Source organism: Panulirus ornatus, chromosome 42 (genome assembly GCF_036320965.1).
Source record: "Panulirus ornatus isolate Po-2019 chromosome 42, ASM3632096v1, whole genome shotgun sequence".
Taxonomy (NCBI): Eukaryota; Metazoa; Arthropoda; class Malacostraca; order Decapoda; family Palinuridae; genus Panulirus; species Panulirus ornatus.
The window spans coordinates 27,729,692-27,737,614 of NC_092265.1; the positions used below are offsets into that span (position 1 = coordinate 27,729,692).

The following is a 7,923-nucleotide window of genomic DNA, read 5'->3' on the forward strand; positions in this document are numbered from 1 at the left end:
GTTTACAAAAATACTATATTGGTGCCAGGTTTGTGCCTTTCTGTTATCAAAACGGGTGATACAACATATTACGTGAGGTTGCTGATTATCTAAACCAGCAGACAGATAATCACCCCCGGGTATGAACAGGGTGTCGTAGTTACCATGTAGAAATATTTTTTACACCACGAATTGACACTTTGCAAGAGATAATGATTACTGAATAGCCCCTTTCTGTGCAGAATATTACATTTACATGCCAATTTAACCCTATCCCATCTACTGTACTACATAAAGGAAGGATATATCGTTGCCATTAGATAGGGGAGGACACCCACAGGGAGGGCATCAGGGCTACCACCATCTCACAGGAAAATGTTGACTGTTCCATTATTCCACGTCTGGTGCGTCATTTTGTTTCGTACAAAAAACGCGCGATAGTTTTTTTGCTGTGTGTGCATGATGAATGGTTAGGGTAAACTTAACTAACTTGAAGGTGAGACATGATACATAATGTACATGATGAATGGTTAGGGTAAACTTAACTAACTTGAAGGTGATACATGATACATAATGTACATGATGAATGGTTAGGGTAAACTTAACTAACTTGAAGGTGATACATGATACATAATGTACATGATGAATGGTTAGGGTAAACTTAACTAACTTGAAGGTGATACATGATACATAATGTACATGATGAATGGTTAGGGTAAACTTAACTAACTTGAAGGTGATAATTCATAGAAAATGTGCTTCATGATATTGTAACCAGTAGAATCCGTCTCCAGACGCAGAGGCCAGTCCACTCCGTCTCCAGACGCAGAGGCCAGTCCACTCCGTCTCCAGATGCGGAGGCCAGTCCACTCCGTCTCCAGACGCAGAGGCCAGTCCACTCCGTCTCCAGATGCGGAGGCCAGTCCACTCCGTCTCCAGACGCAGAGACCAGTTCACTCCGTCTCCAGACGCAGAGGCCAGTCCACTCCGTCTCCAGACGCGGAGGCCAGACCACTCCGTCTCCACACACGGAGGCCAGTTCACTCCGTCTCAACACGCGGAGGCCAGTCCACTCCGTCTCCAGACGCGGAGGCCAGTTCACTCCGTCTCCACACGCGGAGACCAGTCCACTCCGTCTCCACACGCGGAGGCCAATCCACTCTGTCTTCAGACGCGGAGGCCAGTCCACTCCGTCTCTAGACATGATCTAAATTTCCCAGTTTGGACTAAACATCTTCGCTACAGCAGAGTACAAGAGCTACACGTTATCTACATCACCTTCCTTCCCTCCCGCTTGTTGGTTGGCCTCTACGAGGTAGAGGAAGACCACTTGTGGCCTCAGCCTCCACACGTGTGCACGTGGTACACCTGCTGCTGCTCACACCTGGGGAAAGCTTGACCTCCCACTACGGTTCTCAGCCCATGTTGCATGTAACTTCATACGACGAGGCATATTGACGAACGCTTCAGCATCCCACCAAAAGTAGGTCACCCTGATCTAAAGTTCACGTCTCGGAAGCGCCACCATCACCAACATAACCTCCTCCACCACCACCACCGCCAACACCACCATCACCACCAACATAACCTCCTCCACCACCACCACCGCCAACACCACCATCACCACCAACATAACCTCCTCCACCATCACCACCACCACCATCACCACCACAATCACCACCACCACCATCACCACCACCATCACCACCACCACCGCCAACACCACCATCACCACCCCCACCATCACCACCACCCCCACCATCACCCCCACCCCCACCTCCACCATCACCACCACCCCCACCATCACCATCACCCCCACTACAACCATCACCCACACCCCCACCCCCACCATCACCCCCACCCCCACCCCCACCATCACCACCACCATCACCACCACCATAACCATCACCACCACCATCACCACCACCCCCACCATCACCCCCACCACCACCCCCACCATCACCCCCACCCCCACCCCCACCCCCACCACCATCACCACCATCACTACCACCACAACCATCACCCACACCCCCACCACCACCATCACCCCCACCCCCACCATCACCACCACCCCCACCCCCACCATACCACCACCACCACCACCATCACCACCATCACTACCACCACAACCATCACCCACACCCCCCACCACCACCATCACCCCCACCCCCACCCCACCCCCACCCCCACCCCACCACCACCCCCACCATCACCACCACCATCACCACCGCCACCACCACCACCCCCACCATCACCCCCACCCACACCCCCACCCCCACCCCCACCCCCACCACCACCCCACCTCCACCCCCACCATCACCCCCACCACAACCATCACCACCACCACCACCATCACCACAACAAACACACCAAACCCCCCCACCACCCCACCCCCACCCCCCCACCCCCCCCCACCCCCCCCCCACCACACCACCCCAACCCCACCCCCCCCACACCCCCCCCCCCCCCCACCCCCACACCCCCCCCCCCCCACCCCACACCCCACCCACACCCCCCCCCCTCCCCCCACCCCCCCACCACCCCCACCCCCCCCCCCCCCCCCCCCCCCCCCCCACCCACCCCCCCCACCCAACACCCAACCCCCAACCCCCCCCCCCCCCCCCCCACCACCCCAACCCCCCAACCCCCCCACCCCCACCCCCCCCCCCCCCCCCCCCCCCCCCCCCCCCCCCCCCCCCCCCCCCCCCCCCCCCCCCCCCCCCCCCCCCCCCCCCCCCCCCCCCCCCCCCCCCCCCCCCCCCCCCCCCCCCCCCCCCCCCCCCCCCCCCCCCCCCCCCCCCCCCACCCCCACCAACACCCCCCCCCCCACCCACCACCCCACCACCCCCCCCCCCACCACCCACCCACCCCCACCCACACACCCCCAACCCCCACCCCACACCCCCACCACCCACACCCCCCACCACCAACCCACCCCAATCACCCACCACCCCACCCCCCCCCACCACCCACCCCCCCCCACCCCCCCCCCCCCCACCCACCACCCCACCCACACCCAACCACCACACACCACCACACAACCACCCCACACCCCACCCACCCCACACCAACCACCACCCCCACACCCAACCACCCACCCCCCACCCCACCCCACCACACCACCCCCACCACCCACCCCACACCACACCCCACCACCACCAACCACCACCAACCACCCCCCACACCACCACCCCACCACCCCCCCACCCACACACACCACCACCACCCACACCCCACACACCCCACATCACCACCACAACCCACCACCCCCCCCCCCACCCCCACCACCCACACCACAACCACCACCACCCCCCACCACCACCACCACACACACCACCACACCACACACCCCACCCACACCACCACCACCACCATCATCATCACCACCACCATCACCACCACCACCATCATCATCACCACCATCACCCCCACCACCACCATCACCACCACCATCACCACCACCACCACCATCACCCCCACCATCACCACCACCACGACCATCACCACCACCGTCACCACCACCATCACCACCACCACCACCACCACCATCACCACCACCACTACCACCATCACCCCCACCATCACCACCACCACCACCATCACCACCACCATCACCACCACCATCACCACCACCACCATCACCCCCACCATCACCACCACCACCACCATCACCACCACCATCACCACCACCATCACCCCCACCCCCACCCCACCATCACCACCACCACCATCACCCCCACCACCACCATCACCCCCACCATCACCACCACCACCACCATCACCACCACCACCACCATCACCCCCACCATCACCACCACCACCACCATCACCACCACCATCCACCACCACCACCATCACCACCACCACCACCACCACCACCATCACCACCACCACCACCATCACCACCACCATCACCCCCACCATCACCACCACCACCACCATCACCACCACCACCATCACCACCATCACCACCACCACCATCACCACCACCACCATCACCACCACCACCATCACCACCACCATCACCACCATCACCACCACCATCACCACCACCATCACCACCACCATCACCACCATCACCCCCACCATCACCACCACCATCACCACCACCATCACCACCACCCCCACCATCACCACCACCACCATCACCACCACCATCACCACCATCACCACCACCATCACCACCACCATCACCACCACCATCACCACCATCACCCCCACCATCACCACCACCATCACCACCACCATCACCACCACCCCCACCATCACCACCACCACCATCACCACCACCATCACCACCATCACCACCACCACCATCACCACCACCACCACCACCACCATCACCACCACCACCACCATCACCACCACCATCACCATCACCACCACCATCACCATCACCATCACCACCACCACCACCATCACCACCACCATCACCATCACCATCACCACCATCACCACCATCACCACCACCATCACCACCACCATCACCATCACCACCATCACCACCATCACCACCACCCCCACCATCACCACCACCACCATCACCACCACCATCACCACCATCACCACCACCATCACCACCACCACCACCACCACCATCACCACCACCACCATCACCACCACCACCACCACCACCACCATCACCACCATCACCACCACCATCACCACCACCAGCAGGAGCCAAGCCAGGTGTGGGTTGCATGATGAGTTATGGCCACTGGCCGCCCGCCGTGTTGCTGTGCCAACATGCGCCTCCTTAGCTCAGGGGCAGAGCACTGGTCTTGTAAACCAGGGGTCGTGAGTTCGATTCTCACAGGAGGCAACAATGTCTTTAGTGGCTGCTGTTGTGATAATTATTGATGAGTAGAAGTGGTAGTGCAGCTGGCAACATACTACCTCAAATATCGATATAACAAAATGAAATACAATAATGGCGGACCAGATGACCCACCCACCCACGCTACCATCACAAATGTAAGGTTGAGTTGATAGGACGGAAATCAGGTCTTCTTCGTCTGTGGTACTCAATGAAGATCAGGCGGCCTTTGTAGATTTATTACAACAAAACGTGTACGTCCATCTGTAGTACTCTGGGCTATAGTCTTATGACACACTACGACACACTCTAGTGAACAGTGTGACGATGCTGGCCAGTGTGTCTCCTCAGGTCACACTGGCAGGGGTTATATGTGAGTCCGTCAACACCCATTCAACAACGTGTTCAAATAACAGATCAGCTCTTACGTGTTCAAACATCCTGATTAACAGTAGCCCGTGGGAACAGTGAGCCCGTGGCAACATGCATCTAACTCTATGTAACTCACAGTAAAATGATGATAACAAATACCTAATGAAAAATTAATGTTAGTGTGCGTGAGTCTTACATGTTGCTCGGCCAGAACCTGGCTCAAGCTCCTGCCAGCCATGATAAGTTATGGTTATACATGAAATAATACTGAATATAAGGGTACAGAAATAAGCAAATTGTAGGTATTTACAAGAGTTATTCCTATATCAACTAGTATGCTTGAGAAGATAGATAACACACTTTACAATTATTAGAGATTCATAAAGATATATACATGGATATCATATTTGGTGTAAACAAAATCAGTATGCAAATGCAATGAAAAAAAATCAAAAAAATAAAACAGCTTATTGAATACATATTATTATGGAGTTAGATTTCTCATTAAATAAGGAAGTGCTGCTGCAACTGATTTCTGTATTAGATACCTTATGTCGTAGACGACAATATAACATAAATACTACGAACAAAAATATAAGTGCAATAGACAATGAAACAATTGAAATGCCAGATATATGAGAAGCGTACTTAAAAGGTCCAAAAGCCAGAACATCTATTGTAGAATCTAGATCGTTCTGAACCTTAGATGGAAGATGTTGGATCTTTACTTCATCGATGATTGATAAGGTGATGTTTTGGGGAATTCGTCCTAAACTCGGGATAGTTCTATCAATTTGTCCCAAATAATGTTCATGAGTGCCGAACAATTTAAACTGAAACTGATAAGAATATATTGTTGTCATAACTGAATGTGTCCCAAAAATAAATAAGATTTGGGATGATTAGGTGGGCAATGAATAAGAACATTTTGTGGGTCTGGGAAAAACAGTACGTGATACTGGTCCATACTTTCAATCCAAGGTTCATTAACAACAATTTCCTTAAAGGAACAAGAACGAAGAACATTTTGTTGATGCCCAAAAAGTAGTTGGTACTTACATGAATTTGTTTGTAAATTATGGAAAACCAAGGTACTGGGGGAGGGTGCAAATCAAGTTGTCAAGCAATGGTTTATGGCACAATGCTAAATCATCCATGGAGAGATGTGCAATCAATGAGGAATAAATATTTTATAATAGAAAGTTCATGTTATCAGCAAGGACGATAGTTTTTTGCGACCCTTTTGTATAATTAAAAGAGAATGGTATTACGTTCACAAGGGTGTAAGTATTGGAGTCATTGAATGGTAGGTGGATAATGACCGCTTCGAGGATCACGTCAACCGTTAGTAAGGAGTAATAACTGGCCATGTGATGCAGAGGGAGAGCTGGGGTGCAACCGAATATCGTCATCGCTTGTTTAATGATACGTGTGAGTTCTGAGAAGGGAAATAATGATGGTGTGACAACTTGGTTTACCAGATTATTAACATCTTCCAATAAGCCAGTGAAATAATGTGTATGATAAGTGATCTGGGTATATAAACTATCAGTATATGTGGAAATAGTCACTATAGCATATATGGGATTAAGAGACTTTGACAGTAGTGCTACATGTTGTGTCAAGTTATTAACAGTTAACATTATGTCATTCAAATATTTAGAATGTTGTTTTAAGATCTTAGCTTTAGCCTTAATATACCTGTTGTTAAGAAGTTGTTGAAATTGTAAGGATCTAACCTGATTCCTAACTGAATTAAGTTCTTCCTGAGTAGCAATACCAAACAAATATGATTGGAGGGACCCTACAAAATTAGGCAGACCTCTCTTGCTTCTCCTTTGCTTTTTCAGGTTGATCCTGGCATTAATATTTACTGGAGATTCAATGTCTTGTATTATATCATACAAAATCACACAGATACTATTCAATTTCCAGGTCCACTGGTTTAACAAAGTTGGAGGTCCAGGAGCAACACTAGAGTTTCTGATGGACGCACTGGTGTAAAACTTGAGTAGGGTAGAGCGTAAGCGAGGTACGGCCTCCAGTAGTTTTACTAAATTATCGTAAGTGTAGGGCAGACCCTCCAGGCCCAACTTAACTGAGACTGTGTCCCTCACGAGGCGGAGCCCGCGGGGAGCCGTGAGAAGGGCGCCTGGTACTGCCATGGTGTCATATATAGGAAGACACCATAAAGACATGAGAAGGAAGAACCTGTAAAATGATAAACTTAGCAACTTCTTAAAGGTGAGGTCTTAATGAATACTGATGTGTCTGTGGTGGTGTTGTTAGGGCATTCGGCTCTGGTGTGGGGACAGTCTGAACAGTGGTCGAAGTTGGTTGGGTGACATTGTTTGGGGTTTGAGGAGTGTTGTCTGTTGTGGTACCGGGATGATCATGCTCAGAATACTGTAAATTTTTCAAGTGGTTCTCGTGTTCTTCACGAATGTCACCTGTATTTAGATGTCAAACCCTAAACTTATATCCCTTTAATGAGCTAAGACTCTATAGGGACCAGAAAAATTTGGGTCAAGTTTAGGAACATCACTTCTAGTGTTAAATTCTTGCACCATTACCAAGAGTCCGGGAGCCACCTTTGATGGTTTCGCGGATTTATCAGCCTAGTTCATGAAGGTTGTAGTGGCTTCACCTAGATTTTCCTTGATCCTTTGATGAATCAATTGAGTCGTGCGATATTTTTCCGCAACAACTGATTTCTGGACCGCTGGACATGAAGGAGGGGACGCTATTATGTCACA

General features: G+C 52.2%; 1 non-coding gene across 1 annotated transcript; it reads left to right on the forward strand.

The window, feature by feature from the left end:
* Positions 1 to 4,729: 4,729 nt before the first annotated feature.
* TRNAT-UGU (transfer RNA threonine (anticodon UGU)) lies at positions 4,730 to 4,801 on the forward strand. Its single transcript has one exon. It is a non-coding gene; the product is annotated as a tRNA-Thr (tRNA).
* The last annotated feature ends 3,122 nt before the right edge of the window (positions 4,802 to 7,923 follow it).